This window comes from Hibiscus syriacus, unplaced genomic scaffold (genome assembly GCF_006381635.1).
Source record: "Hibiscus syriacus cultivar Baekdansim isolate YM2019G1 unplaced genomic scaffold, ASM638163v2 tig00117034_pilon, whole genome shotgun sequence".
NCBI lineage: Eukaryota > Viridiplantae > Streptophyta > Magnoliopsida > Malvales > Malvaceae > Hibiscus > Hibiscus syriacus.
In genome coordinates, this window is record NW_024063533.1 from 549,427 (window position 1) to 566,596 (window position 17,170).

The 17,170-nt window shown below is 34.8% G+C and overlaps 2 long non-coding RNA genes across 2 annotated transcripts in view; both read left to right on the top strand.

Moving 5' to 3' along the window:
• Nucleotides 1-17,170, top strand: part of LOC120196966 — a 28,554-nt gene that overhangs the window by 3,754 nt on the left and 7,630 nt on the right. The window lies entirely within an intron of this gene.
• On the top strand, nucleotides 324-13,932 carry LOC120196967. Its single transcript, XR_005523230.1, has 3 exons — nucleotides 324-335; nucleotides 765-767; nucleotides 13,847-13,932. It is a non-coding gene; the product is annotated as an uncharacterized LOC120196967 (long non-coding RNA).

Below are 17,170 nucleotides of genomic sequence, written 5' to 3' on the forward strand. Positions count from 1 at the left end.
ATGCCTTCTAGAGAAGCTTGTTACAGACATTCCATTTGATACAGCAATTTTTTTCTGTAGATCTGCAACTAATCTAGGGTGATAGACATGACCGCCTTGCATCCAGGTTTGAGCTTGTTCCCCGAGCTTCGCAAAAAGCGCCCCAAACGAAAATATGTAGTTTTTACCAGGTTAAATTGATTGCCTCAGCCAAGTTGGTTGTCATGTGTCATATCGATATCCACCATCATATGCGTTCGTCCATATTTCTTTATCAATGAGGCTGATGTAATCGTATCCTTTCTCGTTCTTCGCCCGTAAATCTTGAAGCATTGATTCAAACGTTCGAGGAAGTAGTTCGTAACCTGATCAAAAAATGTATAACTTACTAACTTGCTTTCTTTGCAAAATTAAAATGATAAAAATATATATTAACTTACTAAATTGCTTTCACTTACCCATGCACACAATTAATTGACGCTCATCATTCTTCTTGTACATTCCATAATAGTTGCAACAATGTGTCGGAGATAATACCTATGTTGGACAAAGGTGGTTGCTATATTGGACCCAAATACTCCATTGCTGCTTTGATCCCAGCTCCGCGATCTGAAATGACATAGATGTTTTCCCTCGTGATAACATGTGCACGTAAATTTCGGAGGAAAAAAGCCCAAGAATCTGTATCTTCTCCTTCGATAAGAGCAAAAGCAACTGGAAGAATGTTGCGATTGCCATCTAAGACAACTGCCAATAATAAAACTTGATTGTATTTTCCATACAAGAAAGTCCCGTCGATGTGGACCACAGGCTTGCAGTATTTGGCAGCATTAACGCACTGTGGGTAACTCCAAAAAACCCGATAGAATTGGTTTCGATCGCGAAGAACTCGATCATTATGGTATGCATAGGAGGTTTCGAAGTCCACAATTATCCCAGGATTCAACGTATGCAGCAGCCTAAACCAACCTGGAAGTTCATTGTAAGATGCATCTATTCGTCATGAAGTTTGACAATGGCATTTTGTTTTGCCAACCAAGCTTTTTTATGGGAGACAGTGTACCCATACTGCGATTGTATAGCTGAAATAAACACTGCAACAACTATATGAGAGCTTGCTTTTACCATGGGCATGATGGCTTGGCATATCATTTCAGAGTCCAAGTTGGGATGATCTTGGTTGACCCCTCCAGTACAACATGTGTGAAGACCGTTGTATACTGTTAGTTCCCATATGTTGTTTTTCCTCTTCATTTTCGATACGTGAACCATCCAATTGCATCCGTTTTCACGTCGAGAACAATAGCATACATATTTTTTGGTCGTCGATCGGTTGACTCTGGACTGAACAGAATTACGGATATTGTAATTTTTTATAGCCATCATCGCTTCTTCTTTGCTTGAAAACTCCATGCCTAAAGATAACTCACCATTATTTATTGATGAGTAATATCCATAGTCATCGAGATAAGGTATATCCACAAATTTTGGCCCGTACATTGCACCATAATCAGCTTCATACATGTGTGCAGGAGGGTCAGTTTGTGTCACATTTCCTAGAACTTCATCTACATCATCATTATCAGAGTTGAATTGCGGTGATTCTAGGTGAATAAATACTCCAGTCTCAGCACCATCGCACTAGGCTCACCAAGCGGTTGTTCTGGTGGAGATGATGGTTCCTCCATGCGCTCCACATTTAGGTCGAAGAACCTACTACTTGCATGTCTTCCCCTTGAACTAGAAGGCATATCGACATTGAGATCGAAAAAGCTCGCAGTCGAATGCCTCCCCCTGGAGCTTGAAACCATCGTGTCAAATGAAAACTGCACAGATTATTGCGTCGATAACATCTCCATATTAAGGTCAAAGAAATTTACAGATGAATGTCTTCCCCTTGAACTTGACGCGGTGTTGCATACGGATTGTTCGTGGACCCACCTCAATACATATCGTAAGGAGTTGCTGATGAATGTCTCCCCATTATGGCATTAAAATCATTACACATTACTGTAGTCGGGCTATCAACTTGATCAACTTGTTCAACCAGCCCATAGTGGGAGCTTAATGATTGACCCCGAACAGCACGCACTTGAACAAAATATGCATACATCTCAATATCGGCGTCTAAATAATTACTTTGTGCTTCAACCATCATTTGAACATCATCATTGTTCGAAGTTCGAACGCTGTATAAGTTAATGGCAACAATGATGCTGGAAATCTGTACTGCAACGACGACATTCTTCTACTACTTCCAACATGAATCTTCCTCGAAATCTTCGTTATCAGCTCCTCAAGAGTTATGTTTCTCTTGAATGATATTTTAACACGCTCATTTGATACGAAAACAACGCCGGTTTCATCTTTTCGAATTTCACCATCATAATAAACAATAGTTGAAAGTCGCGCCATTCTTTTAGTTTAAAAGTACGACAATATTATATCTGCAAAAAAAATAACTGAAACAAACATGATTAAATAAATTATATATGAACGAAAAGATAACACAATAAATTTTTTACACATCAACGTAAATAATTTAAATAATATAATATTATATTATTATCTGCACCGCAAAACTATTTCGACGTATGCTTCCGCTTTTCAATTTTACAAACATAAAAACTAATTAAAAATAATTAGTATAATATTTTTTCAAATAATGATAATAAACAATAAGTATAATTAAAAAATTATAACAAAATTACCTTATAACGAAAAATCGCACGAACTTTTAAATCAAATATGAGAAGATTGTATGAATTATTACTCGTTGACGGAATTGTTGTATTAATTTATATGTTGAAAGGAGTGATGCAAGGAGATGTGAGAAACTTAACCGGCGGAGGAGGGTATTTATAACCATATAAGGCACCGTACCTGCACCGCGCTATATGTAATTATTCATAAAAGATATAGCGCAAACCAGGACCGCGTTAAATATAATTCCGGTACGGCGTATAGCGCGGCCCCTGATCCGTGCTATACCCCATACGTGGCGTATAGCGCGATCAGGGGGCGCGCTATACACACGTGTAACCCATGTCAGTGTATAGTGTGGTACAGAGGGCGCGCTATACCTCATGTGGCGCCAAATCAGCATATAGCGCGGGGTAGGGGACGCGCTTTACTGCTACTGGTGTTAAATTGGGAAATATAATCTGACCGGTGTTAGATCGGTAAATACACCGATCACCGTGATTTTTCGGGAAAAACACCAATAATATATTTAGTTGTTAAACTATAAAATTGGTTTCTATTTTGATCATTGTACAATTTTTCTTATCAAATTGGTCACTAATGTTTGGTTTGAGTGTCGACCGTTGTTGTTAAATCAACTTTAACCACTAGCGAAAATATCATCGGATATCGTGTTTAATTGAGATAAGATCTAATTTATTTAGTCTTAGTTTTAGATAATTCAACGAAATCATTATCTAAATTTACAAAATTTATTAATTTGATCCAAAAAAAATCCCTACATCGTTCATGATCCTCATTTTTAATTGATATAATAATAATTCCAATCCTCCGTATTTACACATTAAACCAATATAGTCCCAATTTCTTTTGATAACCTCTCTCAAATCTTAATCCTTTCCTGCTATTTATCAAGAACAAATAAAGAAAACTTTCACAAACCCACATTCTCTTTCATTCTACCTTCTCTACTCAATTAGAACTATTATTATTCTAATCAAAAGTAAGACACATCATCATTTCTGTTAGTAGTCAAAATTTATTTAACGGCCAATGATTTGATCCACGCCAAAATCAAATATTAGTGATTTAATAAATAATTTTTTATTCGATAATTAAAATATAGTCAATCTTACAGTTTAGTGATTTAATAAACAAGTTGTATTTTAAACGATAAACTACATGTTTAGTACCTCAACTATTACTTTTATTTCATTTTGATACCTAAATTTTATTTTAATTTTCAAAATCACACCTATCGTTTAGTTTAGTCTTCAATTTGGTATTCGACTGTTAAAAATTTAACGGCACTGCTGATGCAATATTTTTTTATTATTTTCAATAATGATGTGACGTTACTTTATGGTGACACGGTAATATCACCGTTAAGTTTTTACCAACGAGATACCTATGGATGGATGGGGGGCAATCACCCCCTAAAATTTTCAAATCCTTTATATTTTGTGTATTTTCTTTTGATAATTTGTTTTCGCTCACCCTACAACTTTATAAGTATGATCCCCTCTAAAATTGTATATGTTCACCCCAACATAAAATTCTACATCCGTCCTTGAGGTACCAAAATGAAACCTAAACTAAACGTTAGGTATGATTTTAAAAAATAAAGTTTGAGTGCTAAAATAGAACAAAAGTAATAATTTAAGTATTAAACGTAGTTTACCCTAATTATTATTTTTATTACATATGGATATTTTGGCAATAAAATATTTGTAACGCCCCCAATCAGTACTCGACCCGGATACGAATCTTAGGTGTCACATGGACATTTCAAAATCGTTACACTTAAAAAATCATATAAAATTTAAACTTTCATTAACTTAAAGTTAACAATTTACATAAGTATGTTCAAAATGTTATAAAATCGATCAGAGCATACATACTTCACGACTTTGTTTACATGCCAACATATCTATTACATAGAAAAACATACTGTGCAAAGTACTTCTAATCTAATCTTCGAGTGGAGGTATGTTGTTCTGCAGATCCTAGGTCTGATCCTCGTGTTTCTTAGTACCTACGTGTAAAACACTTACACGCTAATTCATAGACTTAGTGAGACATAAAAATATAATAATGCATTTCCTAAAATTATGAACATGCAACCTAATTATTTCAAATACAATCATAACTATTATAGCATTATTCAATATGTCACATATGATCCATCTTAACAACAACACATAATAACATAAACATTTTTTATATCTTTTATAGGCCATGTACATTACTGAGAATTTAAGGTATGTGAGTACGTTGACGTTGTGTACATATGTTGTCACCACAGCTCGTATAAGGTCCATTGAGTGGCATGTGAAATTTGTCCCGAAGGACCTCATGTATGTCCCGAATGACCTCTTATATGTCCCGAATGACCTCATATAACCCTCGACTCTTGGCATGCCAACTATACCTATAGCTCTCATATCACATCACATGGGCTTAAATATTATATGTTCCATATAATCACTAATTCATCATATATTTATGTATTCATATCATTTCTCTTATAATCACATATGTCTTATCTCATACCACTTATCATGTGTACATATATCCATCAATCTCATATCATATAGCTTATGTTCACATGGATCATCATATAACATGTATCAAAATAATAGTAACATATAACACTTATGCATGTGTTTATAATGATCATAATATATATATATATATATATGCATATATATATGCATGTTCATAATTATTGGACCATGAAAGTTAAACATAGAAATAGACTTATCACAAGTCTTATTTCCATAAAACAACATCTATATTATAATATGCACTCACCTTGGCCTCACTGAATCAAATTCAACTTCTATGACTTATCCCTCTTAATCGAGTCTAACTCTTCAATCGTTCTGGAACTTGCTTATGCTCAATATCTACACAATCATATGTGAATATTCATATCAAAATTCTAAGGATCATAATTCGATTCTTAATAACTAAAACTAACAAAAAGACTTTATACAATTTTCCAATTTGAGTAGTATCAGTACCCACTGTATGGTACCGATACTTCCCTAGACATGGTATCGATACCAAGACTGAGTATCGATACCTATTTTCGATTTTGTGATCCTTATTTCCAAAATGGTATCGATACCTTACTTATGGTATCGATACCCTGAGTATCGATACTACTCTTTTTTGTATCGATACCCCTTGAATAACTTGTCAAATTTTGACTTCTGGTATCGATACTGTTCAACCTGTACCGATACCCATAGCCTAGAAATCACTTTTAAAACCTGAAATTTCACCAATACCAATCTAAACCTTCTATTTTAAGCCCCGATCATGCCATTAACTCAACTACCCTTACTCAAATCAACTTATATCCATCTAAACCATCATTATATTCAAAATCTCATCATATATCTTGAAATCAAGAATTCTACCAATTTTTCAACATGTTCTAATTTCAATTATAATACTTCATACTTCTTAATTTAGTTGATGACATGTTAAATTTAGTTTCAAAATCTACTTATTAACTCTCTTCCAATATTTCACTTATAAACCCCTTATCTTTAATCCTTCATAACTCATTCGTCTTTTGATTTTAAGATAACTTAAGTTTTCCTTAAGCTTAAGTATCATCTAAGGAACATAAACCAAACTTAAAGTCAATTCAAAATCAGCTAACAAGAAAACTCACCTGTGCCTATGGTAGCTCATGGCTGGAGAGGAAGAAGAGTGAAGATATTATGGAGAAATCACTCATTTTTCCCTTTTTCCTTCATTCTCCACGTGTATATATCCTCACCATATCAGATTTTTAATTCATTTATTGGTCAAATAACAATTTTGCCCTTCCAATCATACACAAAAATTTCCATATAAGTCCCTGAACTTTTTAATTTATCTACTTTAGTAACTAAATTATGAAGTTGTACAATTTGGTCAGTAACCTGGTGTTTGAGATGTTACAATATTGATTAATGGTAAACCTAAATTTTGGGATTAGGTCACTATGCCAAGGTAAAATACTCGAGCAGGAATAATTTGTTCAAGTTCAGTAAGAAGAAACTAGTTGTCAAAAATAGGAATCCATTGGTCTCGAAAGCATATGAGATCAATGGAAACAGTGAAGATGTTGGGGTTGTTGCATTAGTGTCGCAACACAATTATGTATCAGAAGCGGATGCATTGATTGAAGTTAGGTCTAAATTGGGAGTCGAGTTTTCAGGTCTAGTAAGCAAAATTCTTGATCGTTTTAAAGAGTTAGAAGTGTGTGACGGGGTGTGAACGGTCAAGTAAGGTTCGTTTCTGTTGTAAGTGTGTTGTTGATTTATTACTCTTATGAATTTTTCGTTTTTCTCTTGGAATGTGTGTGGGTTGGGGGAAAAGGAGAATGTTCATGTTGTTTGCATAATGATTTCAGTGAATAAGCCTCAAGTTATGTAACCCTCTAGACCCAACCTATGCGTTACGACCAGATCTAATAGATTACGATAAAAATTTTCCAAAACATTTCACTAGTTTAAAACCATATTACAAATAAACATCTTTAAAAATATAGTTTATAACATTAAAGTTCAATTCCAACAATTAAAGTCATAAGGACTAAATAAAATATTCCATAATCAGTATCGAAGCAAATCTAACATCAGTAACAAAAACAACATACGTCATAAAACAAGTATTTTCAAAATATAGGCACATGTCACCCAAAATAAATGCAATTCGAAAGATAAAAATATTACAACAAAATAACTTGTACGAATGTGTCGATCCTCCAAGTACTAGGTCCAGGTCGTTTATCAAAAAGTTTCTGAAAGGGGAAAGTTGAAGGGAGTGAGTTAGGAAGCTGAATGTGTTCCAGCAGTGCAAAATAAAAACATACATTTAAGTTTCAAAATCGGTTCATTATCAAAGTTATAAAAATGATAATAGAGTTATAGTTTAAAATGAAAAATAACCCTCCAACCATACACCATATGCAATTCCCCATAATTGCATCCATAAGGACCTACCCTAGGCCCAAAGGGCATAGGTACCAACCTAAGAGAGCACCTTGGGTCCATAAGGTCTTACCCTAGCCAAAGCGTAGGTGCCCACCTGAGGGGTGTACCCTCAGACCCATAAGGGCTTACCCAATGTACATAGCAGATGAGCCACTCTAAAAGAGTATCTTAGGGTTCATAAAGTTTTACCACTAGGCCTAGGAGCCCACCGAAGGGTCGTCTTAGGTCCATAAGGAATTATCAGCTTGATTGTGCTGAACCTGCATGAGGAATTACCAGCTTGATTGGAGCTGAACCTGCAGAGACTTAATACCAGATCGCAAAATACTCCGAAGGAAAATAGTTTTCAGATAGTAAATAGTAGTAGAAGGAAAACAAAGTTCAAACATATATCAATTCAATAAAAGACATAACTAAAGAACACAAATCAGACAATCATGCTTAAAACTTCAGTAAATCAGAAAGCAAGCTTAAAACAAATAAATAATATGAAATTAAATCAGATCATCTAGTCGTATTGCAAATCAGGTAAAATAGTCATGTGCACATGATATTTCAAAACAGAAATATATATATATATATATATATATATATATATATATATATATATATATATATAGCACACAAGGAACACACATCGTAAAAAGAATCAGTCTGGTAGATCTATCGAGCACCAGCTTCACTACGCTCTTCGATTGTATAAGAACTTAAGTCATATCAGAACAAAATTATTATCAGAGTAATACATTAAACTGAGTATTTAACAGGATTACAGAACTATACGAGTAATCACAGGCTCTCGTAGACGAGCGAGTTAGGAGAATCACGGTTACCTTAATTAAACGACATAATAATTTAGTCCTTAACCCTCAAATTAAATTAGATGCACTTAATTAAATCACTTAAATTATATATGCATATTTGAGTTTAACAAGTTAATTCAGAGGCTTTTAGGTTCGAATTTGTCAAAACGGACTTCGGATTCAGACTCAGGACGTCGAAAAACATAGAATATAACTTTTCAGAAATGTTGAATTTTCGATCAAAGTCAACGGGTCTGAGTCAAAGTTAACGGGTCAGACCGATTCGGGTTGACTCAGGCTGGGTTAAACAGACCCAGTTTAGACTGGGTTAGGTCGGTTCGATCCACCTGGACTATTTTTAAAAGGGGTCATGGCTAGAAGAGGAGCCCCACACGCGCTGTCGGTGTGTGGCTCGTTAGATGGTGAAAAGGGGTCGGGTCAGTCGACCAAGTACTTTGGGTGATATGTAGTCTTCAAACAACTCAAACACAACAAATAATCAATCAAGACCAAGAGAAAAATAAACCAAAAATTAAATTTGAGATTACCCATACCGGCGACAGAGAAAACGGTGACAAAGTTACGACCTAAGGGTTAGGTTTCGAGCAAACGATGATGAGGAGTCAAACCACGTCGGCGTGAGGAAAATGGATGACGACAGTTGTCAAAAATCATGATTAATCGAGGCGACGGGGGTTTCCATAAAACTTTAAACGCTCATCCATGACGAACAATAGGTGTTTAGCATCGGTGGTTGGCTAGGGCTTGCTTCGCGGTGGCCTAGTGCTTTGATTGGAGGTGGTGGTGACCTGTACCGTTGACATGAGCAAAGAGTAATGATGAGGGGAAACAAATAGGTTTTCCTCTCATTTTGCGATAATCGATGATCGATTGGGTGAGTTAAGGGTTAGAGTTGAGTCACTAGAGGACGCTGGTTCTGATGATAGTTGCGGGGCACAATAACAGTGCCGGAGTGGGGTAGATTGACGGGGGAAAGCTTGAGGACCTGGAGTCAAGGGTTAGATTGACAGTGGCTCGAGTCAAAACAAATAATACATATTTTTATTAAATAAAAACACTAACAAAAGTTTAACCTAGTGGCCATGGCGTGGGCGGCCATAACCCTAGGGTCACGAGTTCAATCCTCCCAGCCACCATTTTTTTTATTTTTGTGTCAGATGATATTTTTGGTTATGGGAAAGTTACAAGGCTAGTCCTTGAAATATATTTGGTTTACATTTTAACCTAAAATCATTAACAAAAATTCAATTTAACCAGTTTAATTAATTTAATGAATTTCTAATATTTTTATCCAAAATTTTGGGGTGTGACAACTCTCATCCCCTTAAAATAATTTTATCCTTGAAATTCATTTGAGTCGAACATAAAACGAAAACTAGGCCTCTTAAAGTTTATACAAATGAGAAATATTAATTACTCAATTGACAATAACGGAAAAACTCGCTAGATTTGGAACGAAAACAGTGATCTAAGTTACTTAAATTAAAAATTTGAGGGTCTCAGGATACGAAACTCGAGTATAGAAAGGGCGTTATAAGACATGCATGGAAAGAAACAGAAATAACAATAAATATACATGTAAAAGTCCTTGGTTCATCTCGGTCACATGAACGTTGGGTAGCGTAGACAAGGGCATATTGTCTAGCCTCAGAAGTAGATGTTCCTCTACTTTGCGATCGAGCTCTGTTGTCGATCCTAGAAACAGATCCGAAATTCCTACCCTGACTGTAACTCCTAGCGAAAGTCTGACAGAAGGCTGTGAACGTGCAGGAGCCTGAGCGGGGGTCCGATCAACAGAGGCTGGATGTAGACAATTTCTCAGAAGTGTTCACTGAATCCACAGCTATAACAGTTACTCATCTTCTTACGACACTCTCCCTCTTGTCGATTTCGATAATGCTCGTAACTCGACATCGGAGTGAAACCTGAAGAATTGCCTCGACTAATTGATGGATATGGAGGTGACACAAGCCTCGAACTATTATGGCTCTTCTGATAGGCATCAGTACGAGTTCTTTTATCAGGGCATGCATAAGACTCAGACTGACCAAAAGGTTTCCTAGATCACTCTTGATCTACCCTATCTCTATCAGATGCAAAAACCTCAAATTCTTCAACGTCTTTTGCTCTCCTTACTACAACATCGAACACCTCATCCTGATGAGTAACCACCTGATGATGCATCTCGTATATGAGTCCCTGAGAAAACTTTCGATACATATCCCTCTCGGTAGGTACCAAACTAGAACCATACTTCTCCAACTTCAAAAACTCTATCTCATACTCATAAACTATCATATCTCTCTGAATCAGGTCTTGAAACTGCTGTCATCTTTGTGCTAAATATCGATATATGAGGAAACGACTCATAAAATGCTCTCTGAAAAAGTCTCAGGTCAGACGACCAACTGGAATACTATTAACCACAGACTCCCACCAGGTGTGGGCATTTCTGTTCAACATAGAGATGACTCCTAAATAACGCTGCTACGGATCTAAACCTAACTAATTCATACGTCACTCGGTATCGCAAATCCAATCTTCAGTCTCCTTTGGAACTCCACCAGTAGGGCCTTCAAAGGTCAAAACTCCATTAGCAATCAAAGTTTGAGAAATAGAAACTCTGGGTGTAACGCCAGTAACTCCAACCGCTCCCTAAATCAACTGGAGAAATTGTCTACCTAGGTTATCATGTAATACTACCCTCACAGGATCAGACTCAGAATTGTCGCTCCTCTAACTAGAGTAGTCAAACCTATACCAGGAGTAGGGGCAGATATATCGGGGTTACAGGAGTATAATTATCTACCAAAGGTGGATAATCTATACGCGTCTCGTCTATGGGGTCCGTAAATCTTGTCGCTCGACCTCGCCTACGGCTAAATCATCGATCATGCCTAGCACACATCTTGGAAAACCTCGAGTTCACTACAGAATGGTAAAACCTAGGATTAGATTTTGCACTTAGAGTTTCGTACATAGTTAAACTCATAAAAATTTGGTGACATGGCCTTTGTGACTTATTTTGTAAAACATTTTAAAATTATATTTTTATTTAGGATCCATTCACAATCCGAGGTTTTAGAAAAATCAAAATCTTTGATACCAACTAAATGTAACCCTCTAAACTATACCTATGTTCTACGACTAGATCTAACAGATTACGATACAAAATTTCCAAAATATTTTTCAATAGTTTTAAATTATATTACGAATATACATCTTTAAAAATATAGCTGATAACATTAAAGTCCAATTCCAACAATTAAAGTTATAAGGATTGAATAAAATATTCCAAAATCAGTACTAAAGCAAATATAACATCAGTAACAAAAGCAACATACGTCGTAAAACAAGTATTTTCAAAATATTGGCACATGTCACCCAAAGTAAATGAAACTCGGAAAATAAAAACATTATAATAAAATAATCATGTACGAATGCATTGATCATCCAAGTTCCAGATTCGGGTCACCTATAAAAAAGTATCTGAAAGGGGAAAGTTTAGGGGAGTATGTTAAGGAGCTCAATATGTTCTAGCAGTGCAAAAATAAAAACATACAGTTAATTTTCAAATCGGTTCATTATCAAAGTTATGAAAATGATAGTAGACTTGTAGTTTAAAATGTAGAACAACCCTCTAACTATACACCACATGCAATTCCCCAAAACTACATCCATAAGGACTTACCCTAGGCCCAAAGGGCGTAGGTGTCAACCTAAGAGAGCACCTTAGATCCATAAGATCTTAACCTAGCCGAAGCATAGGTGCCCACTTGAGGGGTATGCCCTCAGGCCCGTAAGAACTTACCCAATGCACATAACAAAGGAGTCACCCTAAAGGAGTACCTTAGGGTCCATAAGGTCTTACCACTAGGCCCATTGGGACTAGGATCCTACCCAAGGGTCACCTTAGATCCATAAGGAATTACCTGCTTGATTGGTAATGAACTTGCATGAGGAATTACTAGCTTGATCGGAGCTGAACCTGCAGAGACTTCATACGAGATCCCAGAGTACCCCGAAGGAAAAAAGTTTTCAAACAGTAATCAGTAGTAGCAGAAAAATAGAGTTCAGACATATATCAATTAAATAAAAGTAGTAACTAGAGAACATGAAATAGGCAAGCAAACATAAAACTTCAGTAAATCATAAATCATGCTTGAAATAGATAAATCATGTGAAATTAAATCAGATCAACTAGCCATATTGCAAATCAAGTAAACCAATCATGTGCACATGATATTTCAAACATGTATTAAAAATATATATATAAAAATAGCACATAAGGAACACACAATGCAAAAAGAATCAGTCTGGTAGAACTATCGAGCACCATCTTCACTACACTCTTCGACTGTACAATAACCTAAGTCATATCAGAATAAAATTATTAACGAAGTAGTACACTAAACTGAGTATTTAACAAGGTTGTAGAACTATACGAGTAATCACGAGCTCTCGCAAACGAGTAGTTCAGGAAGAACCTGGCCGAGCAGATGAACGGTTGGGAGAATCACAAGAACCTTAATTAAACGACAAGATAATTTAGTCATTGGGCCTCAAATTAAATTAGATACACTTAATTAAACCATTTAAATGAATACTTAAATTACATATACATATTCAAGTTTAACGGTTAATTCGGATACTTTCAGGATTGAATTTGGAAAAACAGAATTCGGATCCAAACTCATGACATTGAAAAACATAAAATATGACTTTTCAGAAATTTTGACTTTTCAGTCAAAGTCAACGGTCAAACTGGTCAAAGTCAAAGTTAAAGTCAAAGGGTTAAACCGATTTGGGTTGACTTAAACTGGGTTAAACAAACCCAGTTCAGATTGGGTTAGGACAGTTCAGCCCACCTGGACCATTTCTAGAAGGGTCCATGGCTAAAGGAGGAGCCCTATGCGCGCTGTCAGAGCGTGACATCACGTGAGATGACAGAAAGGGGTTGAGTCGGCCGAACGATTACTCCGGGTGCAAGTTAGTCTTCAAACAACTCAAACACAACCAATAATCAAGCAAAACTGAGTGAAAAATTAATTGAAAATTAAATCTGAGCTTACCCACACTGGCGACGGAGAAAACGGTGACAAAGTTACGACCCAAGGGTCGAGTTTCGAGCAAACGATGATGAGGAGTCCAACCATGCCAGTGGTGATTTAAATGAACGACAATGGCTTTCGAAAATCGTGATTGACTGAGGCGATAGGGGGGTTTCAATGAAACTTTAAACGTTCTGTTGTTACTTTTGATGAAGCTCAACTGAACAATTGAATAATTTCCAAAAGGGTGTGAATTGGCTTTTTGAGTTTAAGGAGTAAGAAGTATAGAGAGATAGGAAAATTTGCACCAGTATTTATAGTGGTTCGACTTCTCAACCAAGTCTGCATCCACTACCTTATCTCATCACTAAGGATTTTCTAACAAATTCACTAATTTGTTCTTTCTTTTTCCATGATAAAGAGATAACCTTTACAACTCCCTAGATTTTCAAATGCTTAGTAATAACCAATACCCTTTACAAAATGAATAAGATGTAAACAAGAAAAAACATCTCAAAAAGAAGGGTGTTTACAAGATTTAAGCTCATAAGAAACAAATAAAGGATTTGCATAAAAAAGACAAATATTTACAAGAAAAAGAAAAATAAGAATGAAAAACTCTTCTATTGTGTTTGATTGCTTAGATAGGTGTTCCTAACCTTCTTCAAGTGTCCTCAACTTATTTTTATATGTTGGAATGAGTTTATGGTCGTTTCTAGCCGTTGAGGATGTTTTGAAGCTCCTGTGGATTAATTTTCTGCAAAATAAAACTGCCTAGAACAGGGAGTATCGGTACTTCTTTAATGAGTATCGGTACTACCTTTTTAATATTTAAATAAACTAGTCGTTAAAGACCGTTGGGCTTGCCCAGTATCGATACTATGCTCATGGTATCGATAGTACTATGTAAAGTAGTATCAATACCCCTTTGAGTATCGGTACATATTTTACATTCTAGAATTTGAGCAATTTGGAAAACAACTGGTAATATTGATGCTACCTAGAGAGTATCGATACTTCTCTTACCTTTGGTATTGGTACCACACGAACAATATCGGTATTGTTCATATAATATCAATACTGTAAGAATAGTATCGATACTATGTACGCAGAAAAACTTGTTTTGTGATCAAATTCTAGTTTAATGGACATTGAATTATTTTTGAAAATTTTGAACAAATTAAATCAAGTCCAAAAACATTTTGTCTTAATTTGTTATATCAAAATATTATAAAACATGGTTTAACAATCTCCCCTTTTTGATATAACAAAACATTTGAAAATTTGTTTTGGCAAAACTTCCCCTTAATAAAATATTTAATGAAAAATAGCAATATTTGGAAAATTAAAGCTCCCCATTTTGAATTCTTGAAATTGAATTTTTCAAACCTATACTTCTCCCCCTTTTTGTTATATCAAAAATAATTCAACTTTAAAGTTCAAAAATAACAATGGAGAGTAAGTGGTAAATTTTAGCATAAAATCATTTGAAAAATCAAAGCTCTCCCTCAATAAAAGCATTCAAAAAAAATTAACTTTAAAATTTTGACACGTAAGAGACATTGAATTTCAACAAAGATGAACAAACATGTTAGTAGCACAAGAAATTCAATATATCCAAGTCTAATATACGTTATGCAATATTAATTGTTGTATTTAAGAGTATGTGCATAAAACTATAAAAATGTTATGCATTTGAAAAATTGATATCAATTGTTAGAGATATATCATTTGTAATAAATCACATGCATAAGCATTTAAATTAAGGTCAAAAATAAAAAAAATTGTAAAAATAAAGCATTAAAACTAATTTTGACCAAAATTCATTATGATGAAAAAAAAATTATGAAAAATCATTAAAACTTTAAAAAATCCATCACAACACTTTTTAACATACATGAGATAGAAAACATAAAATTATTTAAAATCAAAACTCATGCATGCATACAACAAATAGGCAACCAATTAATCAAAACAAAAACATTAAGCTTAGAGGTTACCCATTCCTTTCTAAATGTGGCTAGAACATTTGAATATCTTCACTTTCATCACCATTGCTCCAACACACCTACAAGAGACATTCAATTGGATTTTGGTACCCAATTGCTATGGATCATTGAGCGTTAGTTTCAATGCCCTTTGTTCCCTTAGGAATACATACTTGTTTAATTTTAAAATGTTTTCCTTTCTTTAAAGGATGAGTATGTTCCTTATGACCATGATAATGACAATGTGAGCATTTTGTCGTTATGAAATTAGATGAATCATTTAAAATGATTTCATATTCTTTTGTTAAGCATTCAAGCTTAACTTTTAAATCAAATAATTATTTTTCAAAATTTTAATTTTTACTTTTGAAAGCTCTAAATCATTTTTTCAAAGTTTCATTTTGCTTTTCGAAATCCAATTTAGCTTTCAAGAGAAAATCATTTTTTACTTTTAATTTTGAAATCTTTTTTCTTATATTTGAAGTTCATGGTCTCAAACTCCAAAAATAATTCATCGTATGCATCTTGTAACTCATTAAAAGAATATGAATTAGATTCACTTGAGTTAGAAGATACATCGGGATCTTCAAGAGCCATTAAGCACACTACCTTTGGTGGTGGTTCTTTCTTGTCACCATGAAATTCTTCGAGCTTATTCCAAAGCTCCTTGGTATTTGATCAAGAAGAAACTCCTTCATAAACATCGGGACCAAATGCACAAAACAACATGTATGACCTTAGCATTTTGTTGAACTTTCTTCAGTTCTTGGGTAATCTACTCCTTCATCTTCTTCTTTGGAGAATAGTAGCCGTTTTCGATCATCTCTCATGCATCAAGATCATTGGATTGTATGAATAGCTTCATTAATTTCTTCCAATGATGGTAGTTGACTCCATTGAAGTATAGAGGCTTGTAGATCAGTTGAGAGTCTTCGAACGAGTCGGAGGTGGAAGTCATCTTCTCGACTGTGTCGAAAAGGGATAGAGATTCTTCAAGGATCATCTTAAGGTTTTTATACCTTCTAATGAGTCAAGCTCTAATACCAATTATTGGGATTTTTGATGAAGCTAAATTGAACAACCGAATAATTTGCCAAGAGGGGGTGAATTGGCTTTTTGAGTTTAGGGAATATGGAGTATAAAGAGATAGGAAAATTTGCACAAGGATTTATAGTGGTTCGACTTCTCAACCAAGTATACATCCACCACCTTAACTCCTCACTTAGGATTTTCTAACAAATTCAGTAATTTGTTTTTTCTTTTTCAATGATAAAGAGATAACTTTACAACTCCCTAGTTTTTCAAATGATAACCTATAACCAATCTCCATTACAAAAGGAACAAGATGTAAACAATAAAAACCTCTCAAAATGAAGGGTGTTTACAAGATTTAAGCTCACAAAAAAACAAATAAAAGATTTGAAATGAGCTAAAAAACATAAATATTTATAAAAGAAAGGAAAATAAGAATGAAAAGCTCTTCTCTCGTGTTTGATTGTTTGGATAGGTGTTCCTAACCTTCTTCAAGTGTCTCAACTTGTTTTTATATATTGGAATTTGTTTGTGGTCGTTTCTAGCCGTTGGGGATGTTTTGGAGCTGTTAGGGATTAATTTTCTGCAAAATAAAA